Source organism: Armigeres subalbatus, chromosome 2 (genome assembly GCF_024139115.2).
Source record: "Armigeres subalbatus isolate Guangzhou_Male chromosome 2, GZ_Asu_2, whole genome shotgun sequence".
Taxonomy (NCBI): Eukaryota; Metazoa; Arthropoda; class Insecta; order Diptera; family Culicidae; genus Armigeres; species Armigeres subalbatus.
This window is the reverse complement of record NC_085140.1, coordinates 322,595,507-322,613,683: the sequence shown is the minus strand read 5'-3', so window position 1 is coordinate 322,613,683 and position 18,177 is coordinate 322,595,507. Positions and strand designations below refer to the sequence as shown.

General features: G+C 42.1%; 1 protein-coding gene and 1 long non-coding RNA gene across 5 annotated transcripts in view; one reads left to right on the top strand and one right to left on the bottom strand.

Moving 5' to 3' along the window:
- The window catches only part of LOC134212680 (ELAV-like protein 4), a 72,643-nt gene that overhangs the window by 14,943 nt on the left and 39,523 nt on the right, over positions 1 to 18,177 (top strand). The window lies entirely within an intron of this gene.
- On the bottom strand, positions 17,091 to 17,900 carry LOC134216830 (uncharacterized). 2 transcript variants are annotated; one of them, XR_009980841.1, is made up of 3 exons: positions 17,837 to 17,900; positions 17,561 to 17,776; positions 17,091 to 17,399 (listed from the first exon to the last, which is right to left on the bottom strand). It is a non-coding gene; the product is annotated as an uncharacterized LOC134216830 (long non-coding RNA). The 2 variants fall into 2 exon arrangements; XR_009980842.1 differs by having other exon boundaries at positions 17,561 to 17,756; positions 17,837 to 17,880.

The following is an 18,177-nucleotide window of genomic DNA, read 5'->3' as shown; positions in this document are numbered from 1 at the left end:
AGTCCTGAGCAAACTTTTCGAGCAATTGCTTGCCGACAGAATAACGAGTTTTTTAAGTGACCAAAACATTATTTACAATCACCAATTTGGCTTCCGAGTTGGTTCGAGTACCTGGGCTGCTGTTAGTGAACTCGTTGATGATATATATCAGGCAATGGATACACGGAACATCGCAGGTGTACTGTTCTTGGATCTGAGCAAAGCTTTCGACACTATAGATCATGATGTACTGTTGACCAAATTGGACTACTACGGTATACGTGGCTTAGCTAATACACTTCTCAGAAGCAAGGACGGAAATCTTCGTTTTACTATCAGTTGCATCGATGCTCAGTAGGCAGCTTCGCCATTGATTCGTGTTTGTTTTGATCAGACGCTCGGTAATGCAGGCACGAACATCTCGCAGTATGCTGTCAAATTTCCATACCTTTTTTACCGCCTGATCCTCAATAGCCGATTGATAATCGAGCGTAAAAAATGAATATCTACCGGGGCTGAAATGAATATTTTGAGTTAGAAGAAGCTTACAGTTGGCACAATAACAATAAAAAAAGTAGAGACTTACAAGTACCTAGGATTGATATTCGATCCTACTCTAAGTTGGAAGCCTCATGTGGACAATCTTAGGAGCGATATAAGTTCATATTGTGGAATATTCTGGAGAATCTCAAAATTCCTTCCAACGAAACAACTCATCACTATGTACCAAGCATTCGTTCAGTCTAAACTGCAATATTTATTGTCTATCTGGGGAGCTGCTGCTAAAACTGTCTTGAAACCACTGCAATCTACACAAAACCGCTGCCTGAAAATAGTTTATGGTAAACCACAATTATCTGCTACCTTTGACCTGTATTCAAATGCAGCTTCGTCCATCAGTCCAATCTTGGCCTTGCGTAAGCAACATACTCAATAACAAGTTCCATCACAACTACATTCTCCGGAGACATGATCACTCACATGAAACCAGAAATCGGACCAACTTGTACATGGCACGTAGAAACACAGAAACTGGGAAAAAATCGTTCTCTTATTATGGAAATTGTCGAAACAATGCTTTACCCACAGCTCTGAAATCCGAGCACAATTTAAGAAGTTCAAAATTGCTGTGAAGCAGCTACTAAGAAACAACCTTAATCAATATTTGATGTAATCTCTCGCCATCGAACTGCAGCGTGTTCGCGTTTCAGCGGTGTCTCGATCGAGCTTTAAATCGCCTCACTGCTTCACCACCGACTCGACGCACCAGATTGATCGCTGGTGGTAGACCCTGCCTCCCTGCCAGTCAACAGCACGCCAACTTCCCAGGAACTGGACTACTCATAACTCCTTCTTGTTACGCGAAACAACAATACTTTCGTCTTCGTCACATTCGGCCAGTGGTAGACCCTGCTTCCCTGACAGGTAACCAATGTCTGGCCGAAGCCAATGATACTACGCCCATAACGAAGTCAAAACCATTCGTAGATCAATCGGGCCTTGAATTATCTCTCTGCTCTACCATCGTCTCGACGCACCCGATTTCTCGGTCAACGACACGCAAATTTCCCAGGAACTGGACTACTCCTAACTCATCCTCGTCACGCGAAACAACAACGCCTTCGTCCTCGTTACATTCGGTACTGCTCTACCATCGTCTCGACGCACCTGATTTCTCGGTCAACGGCACACAAATTTCTCAGGAACTGGACTACCCATAACTCCTTCTCGTCACGCGAAACAACAATGCTTTCGGCCTCGTCACATTTGGCCAGTGGTAGACCCTGCTTCCCTGACAGGTAACAAACACTGGTATATGTCTGGCCGAAGCCAGTTATACTACGCCCATAACGAAGTTAAAACCATCTGTAGACCAGCCGAGCTTCGTCTTACATCTTACTGATCTACCATCGTCTCGACGCACCTGATCTCTCGCGTGAACGGTACGTAAACTACCCAGGAACTGGACTACTTCTTAACTCCGTTTTGTCACGCCAAACTACTACAACCTGCTTTATCAAACCCATTGTTACCTCATTATCAAGTTAGTTATCGATTAATAAGTTATGTTAGTTATCGCACTTCAAAGAGATCTTTTTCTCACTGGTAGTGCATCTGAATTGTACCAATAGTTTGAAAAGAAGGGTAGGTTTTATGCCTTTGGGAGAAGTGGTTCACTTGGAATTACACTCCCAGGGGCTTTTCCCTGCTCCAATAAAAAAAAAAAAAATGGTTTGTGGTTTGCTAAATCACAATACGCGTCTCGAAGACCGTCGGAAAATGGTTTGTGGTGGCGCGTCTGACTGCTGGAAAAATAGTTTGTGGCTTGAAGAACATCAAAGCCTCGCCTGGTAGACCGTAAGAAATTGGTTTGTGGTTTGCAAAATTACAATGCGCGTCTTGAAGAACGGTGGAAATGGTTTGTGGTTTAGAAAACTATAAGGCGTGTCTGAAAGGTAGCCCAAAAATTGTATTGTAGTTTGTGAAACTAAAGCTTGCTTCATTTAAAATTGGAACAAACTTTTGCTCATATTGTGGCGCTCCTGGTGGACGGATTTGGAAGTTCTTGACGCCCACGTGTCGGGAATTTTGTCAGCTTCACGTATGTATTTTTGACATTCCGCAAATCGACTGTACTTTGTAAACAATCAACATGGAAGCCGAAAGAAGGGAAAAAATTGTGCACAGTTATTTGGAAAATCCATTGTGGTCTGCATCTAGGCTAGCTAAACAGCTGAAATTGCCCAGAAATACCGTATGGCGCGTTATCAAACGGTATAAGGAAACATTGACGACAATTTGAAAGTCTCAAGCCAATCGTCGGAATGGAACTGTCGACCGGAAACTGCGTGGTAAGATTTTGAAGACGATTAAGAGGAATCCCAATCTGTCGGACCGTGATTTGGCCAGAACATTCGGTGCTGCCCATAGTACCGTGATGAGAATTCGACTCCGGGAAGGAACCGAATCGTATCGAGCTAGCAAACAGCCAAATCGGACCATAAAACAGAATAGTGTGGCCAAAATCCGTGCTCGGAAGCTATACGACCAGGTGCTGACCAAGTTCGACGGGTGTCTTCTGATGGACGATGTCAAAAATTTTACTTGGCATCGGCTCGGGGGGATATTCCAGCCAAATTTAAATTTGTTTTTGCCGACAAATTTGCACGAAAATTTATGATTTGGCAGGGCATTTGCAGCTGTGGCAAAAAACGAAAGTTTTCGTTACAAATAAGACAATGACGTCGGAACTATACCAAAAAGAATGTCTCCAAAAACGAATATTGCGGAGAAAGGAGTCCAGGTTGTCCCGAAAAACCTTAACCCACCCAACAACACCTTTACAAGGAGTGTATGGAAGACCAACGGAAAATGGTTTACGATCTAGAAAATTTCATAGTCCTGCGAGCATTGATTTCGATTAAAACAAATTTCATTTCATGAAGCCACTTGGCGACGTACGTGAGACTACCGGTTGAGCTATGATATAACGAAATCTGAAAGAAATGGAGAAATATTCAATGCTGTACTGTTCGAAACTGTTCGGAAAGCCAAATATATCATGTGGAAATTTATCTTGGAATGTACTAACTTAGTAGCCAAAGCGGGATTACCTGTAGGAGCAGAATCTTGGAATTTTAAAAAAATTATGAGATTGTCGGATTTTACAAAACTATTCAGAAGTTCGAATTTATTATGCGTAAGATTAGTTTAAAGTTATTGCCTAGCAGTACTAGTTAATGGCCAATGGTTGACTATATACGTGTACTATACGCGAAACTAAATGTTGGATTAAATGTACAGATTTGGATTGGATTGGATTTGGCTTGGATTTGGATTGGATTTGAATTACATTTGAATTGAATTTGCATTGGATCTGACTTTGATCAGCATGGATTTTATTATATTTATTAGGTTGTACTTAATATTATTAGTAATGAAGTTCAACAACGCTTAGTTTTGGATTGCATTTTGGGTAATATCTGGAATGTTTTTGGAAGAATTTGTCGTTGTATTTGACAAACAAAAGAAGGCCAGTGGCTTCGTAAATTTGTTGTTCTCTTATCATCCAACGAAAGTATGAACCACGTTTAATCTTTTGCGACCCACACTCTGAATCATTGTTCTGGTATTAAAACCAATGAAAATGTTGAAGACAAGTTAATTTTGGTGAGCAGTTTTCAATGGAGTTAACCGGTTGCTCAAATGCATCCTATGTTCACCTTCGTCTCATTTAAATAGCCCAGGAGAAAAACAAGCATTGTATCCTATGCTAGAAGATTTTTTTTGCGTTTTTAATGAGGGAAGAAGGGAAATGTGGGGTTTGAGTAAAATGCCTTCAGCGTGTGTTTAAAGATTCACACAACAGCGTGTCAATCGGCGAGCAGCAAGCCATGACTTTGCCTCTTCCAGTCAGACCTCCGCGGCGTGCACACCCATCCACGGAGAGTCGCTGTCATAACTTAGGGCCCCACAGCTATTTCCCATTTTTTGTAGAAAATTCGTCTAGACGATTTCCAATCCGAAAATTACCTAGACCGGCACCGGAAATCGAACCCAGCCACACTCAGCATGGTCTTGCTTTGTAGCCACGCGTCTTACCGCACGACAAAGGAGGGCCCCTGTTCAGGGGGATACATTTTTTCAAAACTATAAAGTGTTTGATTCGCCTTACAAACACCATCCAAAACCAGGCGTTCGTGGAGACTCATGGTTGCTCGTACCAATCATCATGGTATTTGTATGTTTTGAAAGCTTTAGTAGTGGGGGTAACAGGGATCATGTCCAAGGGTTTGAAGATCCCTCCCCAGGCCAACTGCGAGTCGTGGTGCCTGCTTAAGGGTGGTATGGACTTCTTAAGTACTGTGCAAATAGATAGGACAAGTAGAGGTCAAGGAATGATTCTGCTGCTGACATTCCTTGACCAGTACGGAGCTGACGAGGAAAGCGAATAATTAGGCAATAGTAGGCATAGTGCAGTCAGGAAAACACAGACTGACATCTCTCCTTGCGAAATTATTCCGCAAGTAAAGTGACGTGTTGCAAATTTTCTCCACACTGTTTTTGTTTCTATTTGTTATTTGCTATTTATTACAGGTCTACTGTTTTCCCGGCAGTGGCGATCTCGCAGGTGTAGCGATTCAGAAGACAATGTACGATACGGCTGCGAATGTTCTTGGAAGAGAGGAATCGATTATTTAGTTGCAGGCCGTTCTTGTTTGCCAGCAGCTAGTGTTCACGATGAAGTTTCCAATAGCCGGTCTTTCTCTTGGCAAACCTGACCGTTGGATATCGGATTGGATTAGCATATCGGAAATTGTGCATGTGTCTCGAAGAAGTAGAGAAATTGTTATCTCCGTCTGTCCAGCTTCCAACTGACTCATATTAACCCATATCGTCGCTGTGGTCGTTGCCGACTGTTGCCGTTGCCTGTCTACACAACTACTGAATTTCCAAATGACCATAGTTCACAGTTTTGTTAAGAGCTCGTCAATGTAGAACTCGGATGAGGTTCATCCGTAATTAACAAGAGGCTAGACGCTAGATTTGACGATCGAATTCGTACCTCCAAAGGGAAGTAACCCTCCCTTTCCGGTTAGAATACGACCAAATTTCCCACAAGCGTTGGTTACCCGATCAACCAGGACATGATGTAGGGATAGATTGTGTATGGCAGTCCAGGGACCACTTTTAAAATAAGCTTTAATTATCGATTATTTTCCATTCCAATTAAACACTCCTTTATAAAATAAATGCATGAGGTTTCAAAATCAAATGAATCATTTGTTTGAGAAACTGCATAAGTCCATTTTACACAATTTCGAGAAAACAACAAAAAACTGTTTTTGGACAAATTGGCACCGAACCTTTCGATTTCTTCGATACAGATCATTAGTTTTTGGCAAAACTCAACACCCTGAGGCACTTCCAGTGCAAAAACTGTAAACAGTACTCCATAATTGCTCTTCAAAGTGCGTGGACTTATGTAGTTTCTCAAACAAACGAAAAAAATTTCATACATTCCTGAACAAAAATTTTTTTTTCGTATTTTTTGCCAGAATACGTATTTTTGGAAGAAGATTCAGAATATATAAAAATCTCATTTTGGCCAAAAATGTTACATATGCAGTTTCTCAAACAAACGGTTCAAATGCTTTCAAACAATACCAAACCAATACCATCAACAAATATCAGAACTCTTCCCCTACGCATTAATGGTGGTGGTTTACGTGGGAGTGCTCTCAGATTTGTTTAATCGACGTTCAAATTTCTGATTACAAAAGCAGATAAGTCGTTTTGAAAATTTGGTATTGAATATGTTTCTTCTGGACATCCCTAGCGGCTCCAAAATAACCTCTATGACTGCTGAAAGATGAAATGCAAATTTTGCCGAAGAAAACTACGGAAAACCATGCCAATGGAAACCCGTCTTGGCCATGCCAGTTCGTAAAGGCCATATGTACGATATTCCACTCAGTTTTGCCCAAACCAGATATTCTAGGTTCTCCAAACTGTCCTGGAGTTTGGATCAATTGGTCTACCAGGTTAACTGCGCTCGATAGCTATCTGAAAACAGTCAGCCATGTTCATATAAGTCCATAGAGCCCACGCGTATGATTTGCAACTCAGTTATATCCCACCAGATATTCTAGGTTCTCCACACTGTTCTGGAGTTTGGGTTAATGCGTCTACCAGTTCAAATGCGCTCGAGAGCTATCTGAAATCAACCAGTCAAGCCGATACAAGTCCTTAGAGCCCACGCATATGATTTGCAACTCAGATAAAACACACCAGATGTTCTTGACTATCCAAACTGTTCTGAAGATAGGGTCAATTAGTCTACCAGGTTTACTGCGCTCGATAGCCATCTGCTATTGACCAGTCATGTCCATACTAGTCCGTAGAGACCACGCGTATGATAAGCGATTCAGTTATATCCCAACCAGATGTTCTAAGTTTTCCAAACTGTTCAGGAATTTAGATCAATTGGTCAACCAGGTCAACTGCGCTCGAAAACTACCTCAAATCAAAAGGTCAAGTCCATACAAGTCCGCAGAGTCCAAGCGTATAATTTGCAACTTAGATATACGCATAACAGATAGTCTAGGATCTCCAATTTGTTCTGGAGTGTGGATCAATAGGTCTACCAGTTTAACTGCGCTCGATGCAAATCTGATAGCATTCAATTATATCCATACAAATCCTGGAAGCACACTCTAATTGCTCTAATTTTTCCAAACTATTCTGAAGTATGGATCAGTTTGTCGGAAGTTCAACAAGAAGAAGAATTTTCCTCCGGGAATTCTTTCGGAAGTTCCTCCAGAAGCTCCTCCAAGAATTCCTCCGTAAGTTCCTCCAGGAATTCCACCGTAAGTTCCTCCAGGAATTCATCCGTAAGTTCCTCCAGGAATTCCTCCGTAAGTTTCTCCAGGAATTCCTCCGGAAGTTCCTCCGGAAGTTCCTCCAGGAATTCCTCCGGAAGTTCCTCCGGAAGTTCCTCCAGGAATTCCTCCGGAAGTTCCTCCAGGAATTCCTTCGGAAGTTCCTCCAGGAATTCCTTCGGAAGTTCCTCCAGGAATTCCTTCGGAAGTTCCTCCAGGAATTCCTTCGGAAGTTCCTCCAGGAATTCCTTCGGAAGTTCCTCCAGGAATTCCTTCGGAAGTTCCTCCAGGAATTCCTTCGGAAGTTCCTCCAGGAATTCCTTCGGAAGTTCCTCCAGGAATTCCTTCGGAAGTTCCTCCAGGAATTCCTTCGGAAGTTCCTCCAGGAATTCCTTCGGAAGTTCCTCCAGGAATTCCTTCGGAAGTTCCTCCAGGAATTCCTTCGGAAGTTCCTCCAGGAATTCCTTCGGAAGTTCCTCCAGGAATTCCTTCGGAAGTTCCTCCAGGAATTCCTTCGGAAGTTCCTCCAGGAATTCCTTCGAAGTCCCTCCAGGATTCCTTCGAAGTCCCTCCAGGGATTCCTTCGAAGTCCTCCAGGGATTCCTTCGGAAGTCCCTCCAGGGATTCCTTCGAAGTTGCCTCCAGGAATTCCTTCGGAAGTTCCTCCAGGAATTCCTTCGGAAGTTCCTCCAGGAATTCCTTCGGAAGTTCCTCCAGGAATTCCTTCGGAAGTTCCTCCAGGAATTCCTTCGGAAGTTCCTCCAGGAATTCCTTCGGAAGTTCCTCCAGGAATTCCTTCGGAAGTTCCTCCAGGAATTCCTTCGGAAGTTCCTCCAGGAATTCCTTCGGAAGTTCCTCCAGGAATTCCTCCGGAAGTTCCTCCAGGAATTCCTCCGGAAGTTCCTCCAGGAATTCCTCCGGAAGTTTCTCCAGGAATTCCTCCGGAAGTTTCTCCAGGAATTCCTCCGGAAGTTTCTCCAGGAATTCCTCCGGAAGTTTCTCCAGGAATTCCTTCGGAAGTTCCTCCAGGAATTCCTTCGGAAGATCCTCCAGGAATTCCTCCGGAAGTTCGTCCAGGAATTCCTTCGGAAGTTCGTCCAGGAATTCCTTCGGAAGTTCGTCTAGGAATTCCTTCGGAAGTTCGTCTAGGAATTCCTTCGGAAGTTCCTCCAGGAATTCCTTCGGAAGTTCCTCCAGGAATTCCTTCGGAAGTTCCTCCAGGAATTCCTTCGGAAGTTCCTCCAGGAATTCCTTCGGAAGTTCCTCCAGGAATTCCTTCGGAAGTTCCTCCAGGAATTCCTTCGGAAGTTCCTCCAGGAATTCCTCCGGAAGTTTCTCCAGGAATTCCTCCGGAAGTTTCTCCAGGAATTCCTCCGGAAGTTTCTCCAGGAATTCCTCCGGAAGTTCCTCCAAGAATTCCTTCGGAAGGTCCTCCAGGAATTCCTTCGGAAGTTCCTCCAGGAATTCCTTCGGAAGTTCCTCCAGGAATTCCTTCGGAAGTTCCTCCAGGAATTCCTTCGGAAGTTCGTCCAGGAATTCCTTCGGAAGTTCCTCCAGGAATTCCTTCGGAAGTTCCTCCAGGAATTCCTCCGGAAGTTTCTTCAGGAATTCCTCCGGAAGTTCCTCCAGGAATTCCTCCGGAAGTTCCTCCAGGAATTCCTCCGGAAGTTCCTCCAGGAATTCCTCCGGAAGTTCCTCCAGGAATTCCTCCGGAAGTTCCTCCAGGAATTCCTCCGGAAGTTCCTCCAGGAATTCCTCCGGAAGTTCCTCCAGGAATTCCTCCGGAAGTTCCTCCAGGAATTCCTCCGGAAGTTCCTCCAGGAATTCCTCCGGAAGTTTCTCCAGGAATTCCTCCGGAAGTTCCTCCAGGAATTCCTCCGGAAGTTCCTCCAGGAATTCCTCCGGAAGTTCCTCTAGGAATTCCTCCGGAAGTTCCTCCAGGAATTCCTCCGGAAGTTCCTCCAGGAATTCCTCCGGAAGTTCCTCCAGGAATTCCTCCGGAAGTTCCTCCAGGAATTCCTCCGGAAGTTCCTCCAGGAATTCCTCCAGAAGTTCCTCCAGGAATTCCTCCAGAAGTTCCTCCAGGAATTCCTCCAGAAGTTCCTCCAGGAATTCCTCCGGAAGTTCCTCCGGAAGTTCCTCCGGAAGTTCCTCCAGGAATTCCTCCGGAAGTTCCTCCAGGAATTCCTCCGGAAGTTCCTCCACGAATTTCTCCGGAAGTTCCTCCAGGAATTCCTCCGGAAATTCTATCAGGATTCTTTAGGAATGCCTCCAGCAACTTCTTCGGCAGTGTCTTCAGGAATTCCACCATAAATTTTGCCGGGAATTGATCCAAAAATTCCACCATTATTTACTCCAAGAAAATCTTCACGAACTTCTTTATAAGTTCTGCAGAATTCCCTGCAATAATTCAAATAATTTCGTGCTGTTTCCCATAATTTTTAAGAATAAGAATATTCCGTGGAAATTTCGCAGAATTGCCAGTAAACATTCCTAAGAATTTCACGAAAAATTTTCGAATTTCTTGTGTAAATTCCATAAAATTTTCCGTGAATTGTTTCAAATAATTTCTTGTGAAAATTTCAAAGAATTTCTCCAGGAATTCCACCTGGAGAAATTATACCGAAAATGAAATCAACAATGGAATTTTCGGAGGAGTTCTTAGATTCATTCGCAATGAAATCCTGAAAGAATTCCGGTGAAAACTTCAAGATTTCTCCGAAAATTCCTTCTGGAATTGTTCCAGGAGTTCCACCGGCATTTCCACCAAGAATTTCTCTAGGATTTGGTTCGAGAATTATTCCGGTAGTTCTATCGGCAGTTCCTCTGAAAATTCTTCTGGGAATTTCGGCAGAATTGGAATTTATTTAGGCTTCTTCAGGAATTTATATAGATTTTCCACCAGAAGCTCCTCAGAGAATTTCTCTGCGAGCTCCTCAGGGAATTTTCCGGGAGGTCCTCTGATGATGATGACGAGCTAGACGAGATTTGTCTTTAAGATGAATTCTCTCGTTTCCGAGAATGCTTCTGGTAGTTTCCCCGGGGTTCTTTTGAATATTCTCCCGGGAGTTTCTTCAGAAATTCTTCCAGAAAATTCCTTCGAGAGTTCCTCCGGGAATTCCACCAGCAATTCATCCGGGAGTTTCTCCGGAAATTCCTCTGGGAGTTCCACCAGAAGCTATTCCAGGAAATTATTCAGGCTTTTTTCAGGAAATCCGACAGTTCCTTCGGGAATTCCTCCGGGAGTTTCTCCGGGTGTTTCTCTGAAAAGGAACTCCCGGAGGAACTCCCAGAGTAATTTCCGGAGGAACTCCCGGGGGATTTTCTATAGGAATTTCCGGAGAAATTATCAGAGGAATTCTCGGAGGAACTGCCGGTGGAACTTTTGGAGGAATTTACTGAAGAACTACAGGAAGAATTTCCGGAGGAAATCCTGGAGGAACTCTCGTAAGAATTCTAGAACGAACTCCCAAAGGAACCTGTCATAAGACGAGTTTGAACAATCCCATTGAATTCCACCACTTAATTGTATCCTGACAGATACGTATTTCGACCTCAACAGCAAGGCCGTCTTCAGTGTCTTGTACTTGACTCGACTTGAAGAAAATGATCGCAGCTTACACTATTTATACTATGCGTAGGTATAATAATTTATCTAGGTACTTATCTTACTACGGTGCTTATTTCTACTCGGTAGAATTGCAGGAGGAACCCCTGGGAGAATTCTTAAAAGAACCTCCCGGAGGAGTTCCCGTAAGAACTCCCAGAGAAATTCTCCGAGGAACTTCTGGAGGAATTTGTAGATAAATGCCTAAAGAAATGCTAAATGAATTCCCGAAGGAACTACTGGTGGAACTTCAGAGGAACATCCGGTGGAATACCCTAGAGGAAAAGAAAAAATATTTCTGAAAGAACTTTCGAAATCCCATTTCCCGTGAAATTCCTGCCAAATATCGTCCAGGAATTCCCTGTATAGTTCCTGGAGGTATTACCGTATTACTTACGTGAAGGTATTACTCCTGGAAGAACTCCCGGAGGAACTTCCACAAGCACTTCCGGAGGAATTCCCACATGGAAGTCCTGAAATAATTCTTAGAGAAGTTCCTAAAGGAATTTCCGAAAAAATATCTTAAGGAATTCCCAGAAAAATACCAGGAGGAATTAATGCGGAAATTCCCAGATGAAATCCTGAAAGTATTCCCAAATGAATTGCTAAAGAAAATCCCTGCGGCTTGTTCCAAAGAAATTTCTGGAAGAACTCTTGGCAGACATCCGAGTAAATTCCGAGTGAAGTCCGAAAGGAATTCTAGTACAATTCCACGGAAAATCTCCCAGAGAAATTCCTGAAGGAATTCCTGGAGAAGTACCTGAAGAAACTCCCGAAAAAATACCTGTAAGAATTTCTGGGGAAATACTTGGACGAATTCCTGGAGAAATTCATGAAGATATTTCTAGTGGATTTCTTGAAGGATATTCTGAAGTAATTGCGAAAAGAATTCCAGATTGGAATGCTACATGATTTCGCTATTGAATGGTTAGAGGTATTCCCGGGAAATTTAGGAGTTAAAGGAAGAGTTCCGAGAGGAATGCCCGGAGAAGTTCCTAGAAGAATTTCCGAAGGAATTTCTTATAGATTTACAAGTGAAATTATGGAGCTAAATCGGAGGATTTCCGTCATAAATGCCTGAAGGAAATGCTGGATTCTTCCTGAAGAGAGAATAGCCGAAGAAATATCTAGAAGTAAATCTTGGAGAGAAGAAAAGAAATCTTCAAGGAATTTCCTCGTGAATTTCCTAAAAAAAATTTAGTGGGAGGTTTCTAGATAAGGAGGAATTACAATTACATGAGAAGGGTTTTCGAACGATTTTCAGAGGAATTTGTGGATAACTTTCCGGAGGAATTCAGAAGTTCTCAGGGACTTCTAGGGCTTCTAGCTGCTAGAAGGATTTCAAGGAGAATTTTTGAGTCCGAAATGTTTCGAGTTGTTTTGAACTTTCATATATTATGGATCCTGGATGCCCTAATAAGTTTTGGGAATCTTTTGAATTTCAACCACCTATTTCTGTATATGATTGGATCGTAAAGTGCACATGTTTGAGGGAATTCATTTCAGTACCCGTTCAATCTTTCCACAATTTGTCCCCCCTTGGCTACGCTCATGATGCACTACAAAATAGAATTCCATCGAAAAATTCTCCAGGAATACCGTCGAAAATTCCTCCACAAATTCTTTAGGAATTTACTTAAAAATGTCCATAACATAGAATTTCACCTTGAATTGCTGCAAGGGATCTCACATTTTTGAAAGGAAGAACTTCATCGAAAAATCACCCTGCGATCCAGGAACTTTTTCGAAAATTTTAACCGAAGAAAAAAAATTCGGTATCCTACGGATTATTTGGCAGAACTTCTAAATGAATTGCTGGACAGTTTAGGATTAATTTTAAGAGGAATTTCCGTACACTTTTCGGAGTAATAAGAGGAATTTCTAAAAAAAACTCATGAAAAGAATCTCCGGTAAAATTTTGGGCCATATTCTGATGGGAGGGCTATTTAGGAGATTAGGGGTGGATATTTCTGGTGGAATGCATGGGAAAATTCTCATAGAACTTCCTGGTTAAGCTCCTGAGAAAACTCCTGAGGTAATTTCTGAACGAATTTCCGAGGGAATTTCTAAGGCAATTTCTTAGAGAAGTAGCAGAAGAATTTACCGAGTAATTTCTGTCGAAGTTTCGAAGTTCCTGGAAGAATCTTCAAGCGAGTTCCTCGGGAACGCCTGGCAAATTTCGAAGGAGTATCTGAGGGAATTTACAGAGGAAATAATGGAAAAAATCCGGGGGAATTCCTGAAGAAGTTTCCAAAGGAGTTTTTTCGGAATTTGTAAAGGAACTCCTGGGAGTTTCGAAAGAAAGTTCAGATGAAATGTCCGGAGGAATTCCAAGGGGTTATTCTGGATGAATTGCGGAAGTATGCAGGAAGGAACTTCCGAAGGATTTTAGGGGGAATTTCCTAGGGAACTTTCAGAGCTGGAACTTTCCAGGGGCCCCCCGTGACTTTTCCGGAAGAATTTCTCAAGGAGTCTTCTGAGGAGTTCTTTCGGATTTTTTTGGAAAATCCTGTGAAGAATTCCTGAGAGAATTTGATAAAGGTTTAATAGGGAGATTTCCGGGGAATTCGTGGATAAGTTTATAAAGGGATTTCTTGAGAGCTTGTAAAGGAACACATGGGAAATTCTGAATGACTTGCTGATGGAATTTTTGGATGAATTCCGGGGGATCTTCCGGAAGAGTTCCGTCGAGATCTTCCGGGGGGAACTCTTGGAGGAAATCAGGGAGGGATTTCTGAAGGATTTTAGAGGAAAACTTTCGAGGAAAATTTCCGGGAAATACTTCCGAAGGAGTTCCGAGGTAAACGTCCTGAAAATTTTTGAAGGGAACTTTCGGAGGAATCTGAAGGAACTTCCGAAGGATCTTCACCTGGGGGATCATCTGCAAAATCTTCGGTGCTGAACATCCTGGGGTTCGTTCGGTGTGCAATTTCCGCAGGAATTCCACGAGGATTTTCTGGAGGAATTTCAGAAGGACTTATCGGAGTTCTTCCGGAAATTCTTGGAAAAATCAATTAAGAATTCCTGGGGGAATTAAATGAAGATCCAATAGAGAGGTTTCCGGAGGAACACCTAGAGAAACTTTTAATTACATTTCCCGGGAATTTGTAAAAAAAAACTCATACAATATTTCCGAATGAATTTTGGGGAAATTTCCGAAGAAATACTTGAAGAATTTCAGGCGTTATTTCCGGTGGAACGGGAGGGGGCATCAGAAAGAGCTCCGGGAGGAACCCTCCGGAGGAAATCCGGAGAGAACCTTAGAAGAAATTGCTTGTGGAACCTCCGTAGGAATCACTGGGATAGTTTCGGAGTAGAACTTCCGAAGAAATTCCGGGGAAAATTTCCGAAGATATTCCTGGTGGGATTTTTCGCAAGTGGAACGACACAAGCCTTTCCAAGCGGAAAATCCTGGAAAAGACGACAAAATCCGCACAAGATATGTCGTTGATTTAGCGGGATATGTAATCTTTTTGCCTTTCTCGTACAACAAAGTTGTACCAGAAGGCTATAATTTCACTCCAAAAGCCAATTTTTGATAGAAGGCTCGGAGACCCATAGTGTTATATACCAATCGACTCAGCTCGAAAAACTGAGCACATGTCTGACTGTGTGTGTGTGTGTGTGTGTGTAGCCCCGGGAATTTTTTACTGTTAAACACGTTTCATATAGAAGGACTTGACCGATTCGAGTGCAACTAGTTTCATTAGACGGAGAAACTTTCCTAGTTGGACACTATTGTTTTTGTTTGCTAATAACTCATTCGATTTGAATAATATCTCTATTTTTCTTTAAACAAATACGCTGTTTACATGCACACTTTAAGTCATTAATCAATTTAGCCATGACGCAATCCATTACTCTCATAATAATTGCTTTAAAATTACTCAATTATTGAGTAATTTATAAGCAGCGTGATAGAGTTGCATCAAATATTTTAACCGCCAAGATGTAGGCAATTAGCACAGCATTTACAACATTAATTCGAATCCAACATAACGAATCGAGAAAGGCATAATCACCACTTGGGGATAAATTTGGGTTTTTTAGGATTCTTCAGCTTGGAAAAACTTGTGTTGTTACCCGTAAAGAATTTAGACCAGGGAGAGGTTTCCAAAGGATTTTTTTTCGAAATTTGTAAAGGAACTCCTGGGAATTTCGAAGGAAGTTCAGTTGAAATGTCTGGAGGAATTCTAAGGGATAATTCTGGATGAATTGCGGGGAGAACTTTCGGAAGTATGCACTTCCGAAGGATTTTAGGGGAACTTCCTAGGGAACTTTCAGAGCTGGAACCTTTAAGAGGAACCCCACGTGGCTTTTCCGGAAGAATTTCTCAAGGAGTCTTCTGAGGAGTTCTTTCGGAAATTTTTGGAAAATTCTGTGAAGAATTCCTGGGAGAACTTGATAAATGTCTAATAGGGAGATTCCTGGGGAATTCGTGGATAAGTTTATAAAGGGATTTCTTGAGAGCTTGTAAAGGAACACCTGGGAAATTCTGAATGACTTGCTGATGGAATTTTTGGATGAATTCCGGGGGATCTTCCGGAAGAATTCCGTCTAGATATTCCGGGGGGAACTCTTGAAGGAATTCAGGAAGGGATTTCTGAAGGATTTTAGAGGGGAACTTTCGAGGAAAATTTCCGGGAAATACTTCCGAAGGAATTCCGAGGTAAACGTCCTGAAAATTTTTAAAGGGAACTTTCGGAGGAATTTGATGGAACTTCCGGAGGATTACCTGGGGGATCATCTGCAAAATCTCCGGTGCTGAACTTCCTGGGGTTCGTTCAGTGTGCAATTTCCGCAGGGATTCCACGAGGATTTTCTGGAGGAATTTCAGAAGGGTCTATCGGAGTTCTTCCGAAAATTCTTGGAAAAATCAATTAAGAAGTCCTGGGCGAATTAAATGAAGATCCAATAGAGAGGTTTCCGGAGGAACGCCTAGAGAAACTTTTAATTACATATCCCGGGAATATGTAAAAAGACTCATAGAGTATTTCCGAATGAATTTTGGGGAATTTTCCGAAGAAATACTTGAAGAATTTCAGGCGTTATTTCCGGTGCAACGGGGAGGGGGGCATCAGAAAGAGCTCCGGGAGGAACCCTCCGGAGGAAATCCGGAGAGAACCTTAGAAGGAATTCCTGGTGAAACCTCCGTAGGAATCACTGGGATAGTTCCGGAGTAGAACTTCCGAAGGAATTCCGGGGAAAATTTCCGAAGATATTCCTGGAGGGATTTTTCGCAAATAGAACGACACAAGCTTTTCCAAGCGGAAAATCCTGGAAAAGACGACAAAATCCGCACAAGATATGTCGTTGATTTAGCGGGATATGTAGTCTTTTTTTAGGATTTTTCAGCCTGGAAAAACTTGTATTGTTCTCCCGTAAAGAATTTAAACCAGGGAATTTGACAGTAGTGCTGGAGAAATTCCCGGGAATATCAGAAGAATTTCGTGGATAAATTTGCTGGAAATTTCTTGATGGTTTCCTGTAAGAATCGTCAAAATAATTCCAAATATGATGTGAGACCACTACGGCGACGCTGCGTTACCGCTTTTTCCCGGTGCATACCTGCGTTCTTTTAATGCAGCGTGAACGTTGCGTTGAAAAGACGCTATGTGGGCATTGAGCCTTATATGGGGTCTTATGTGGGTTACTTCGTAACACACCATGGGAAGCTTATTTCAATTGATTTTGAACACTGATGAAGTAACTCGAATAGCTCCAGAGAGCCACATTGATGAATTTTTGTAGTTCACTACTACTAGATTGTCTGTGGGAGGTAAACGAAGATTCTTATAGTGGTGTCCACATGCCACTTGTCACTACAATTAAAAGAGACTATCAGAGCCAGATCATGTTTCTTTCACCTCTCGAGGAACATTAAATGTATTCTGAGATATCTGATGCCTTTGATGCTTTCCGTCGACACGAGAGATCTAAGCTTTTCGAAGAGTACTTTGAAGAGTCTTTAAAAATCATCTCAAGGTTAAAAAACGTACTAACTACTGAATAATTTCAATCTTTTGAAAAACGGTGATATTGCACATAGTCGATTACTTTATCTGTACAACTGGTCTGTCGACTAAAACATTGTGCCATCAGAATGGATATTCATTGTATTGTTTGCATTTGAAAATTATTATAGAAAATCATCTTTTTAAGAATCAACTTTTGGTCAAGCAACATTCATAACTTGGAGATTCAACAATGGATCCTTCGTTGTTTACAATGGATTATTAAAATACCGCGTCTTTCTGTGATGAACAGTTTTTGAAATGCTACGGGGTTTTCGGGATCAATAATATGCGCATGCAACGCCGGCGACCAACGCAACACAGGAAGGTAAACCCTTTCTTTCCTAGTACACTCATGTTACTAGTATGGTGATTGAGATGTTCGGTTTGTTGCAGATCTTCGGCCAAATCTTCAAACTACAAATAAAAAAATATTAGTAGCTATTCACAAGGGAGCGATCTATTAGAGCTTCTTAAATAATTATCCAATCATTCTCGTACTACAATTACTCAGCTGTTGTCTACCCCTGAGAGTCAAGTCTTGCAGGGAATTTCGACGGAAATGCTAGAGAGTTTACCGGGAATATCAGGAGAAATCTCTGGATGAATTTGAGGGGAAATGATGGTTTCTTGTTAGAGTCGCCTAGATTATAAGGACAGGACTTTCAGAAAAAAAAGCCAACGCACTCAGAAGCAAATATGTCCCTTTGAGAATCCTATCGGCACGGAATTTCGCATTCTTCTTTTTCCGCTTGATTTCCAGCAACCACAATACTGTGAAAGTGTTGAAAATTCTGTTAAAAAAAGTATAATATATTTTTTTTTTGAATTTACAATTATTTACAGCCACTTACCAGCTTGATGACATTTTGCCAAATTGACTTACGACAGAGGACAGAAAATGATTTATTTTTCGCCTACTTTCTGTAAGGTTTCTGTTTATAAGGTCAAAATTACTTTGGTAATTAGACCAAGTTTTCCTTGAGCATTTTCCTTGAGAACTGCATACTAAGCTTTAGGATGTGGTGGGGTTTGGCTGAAAGCAAGAGGCAGGAGGTTTGCGCAGGTTCATCTTGGAGATGGCTGGATAGATATTTGATATTCGCTATTGGTACCACCGTAACCGCTGCACTTGGCACGGTATCCCCAGATCAGAGAAACGACTGATATGACGGCGTATCGCAGCCTGGCATGT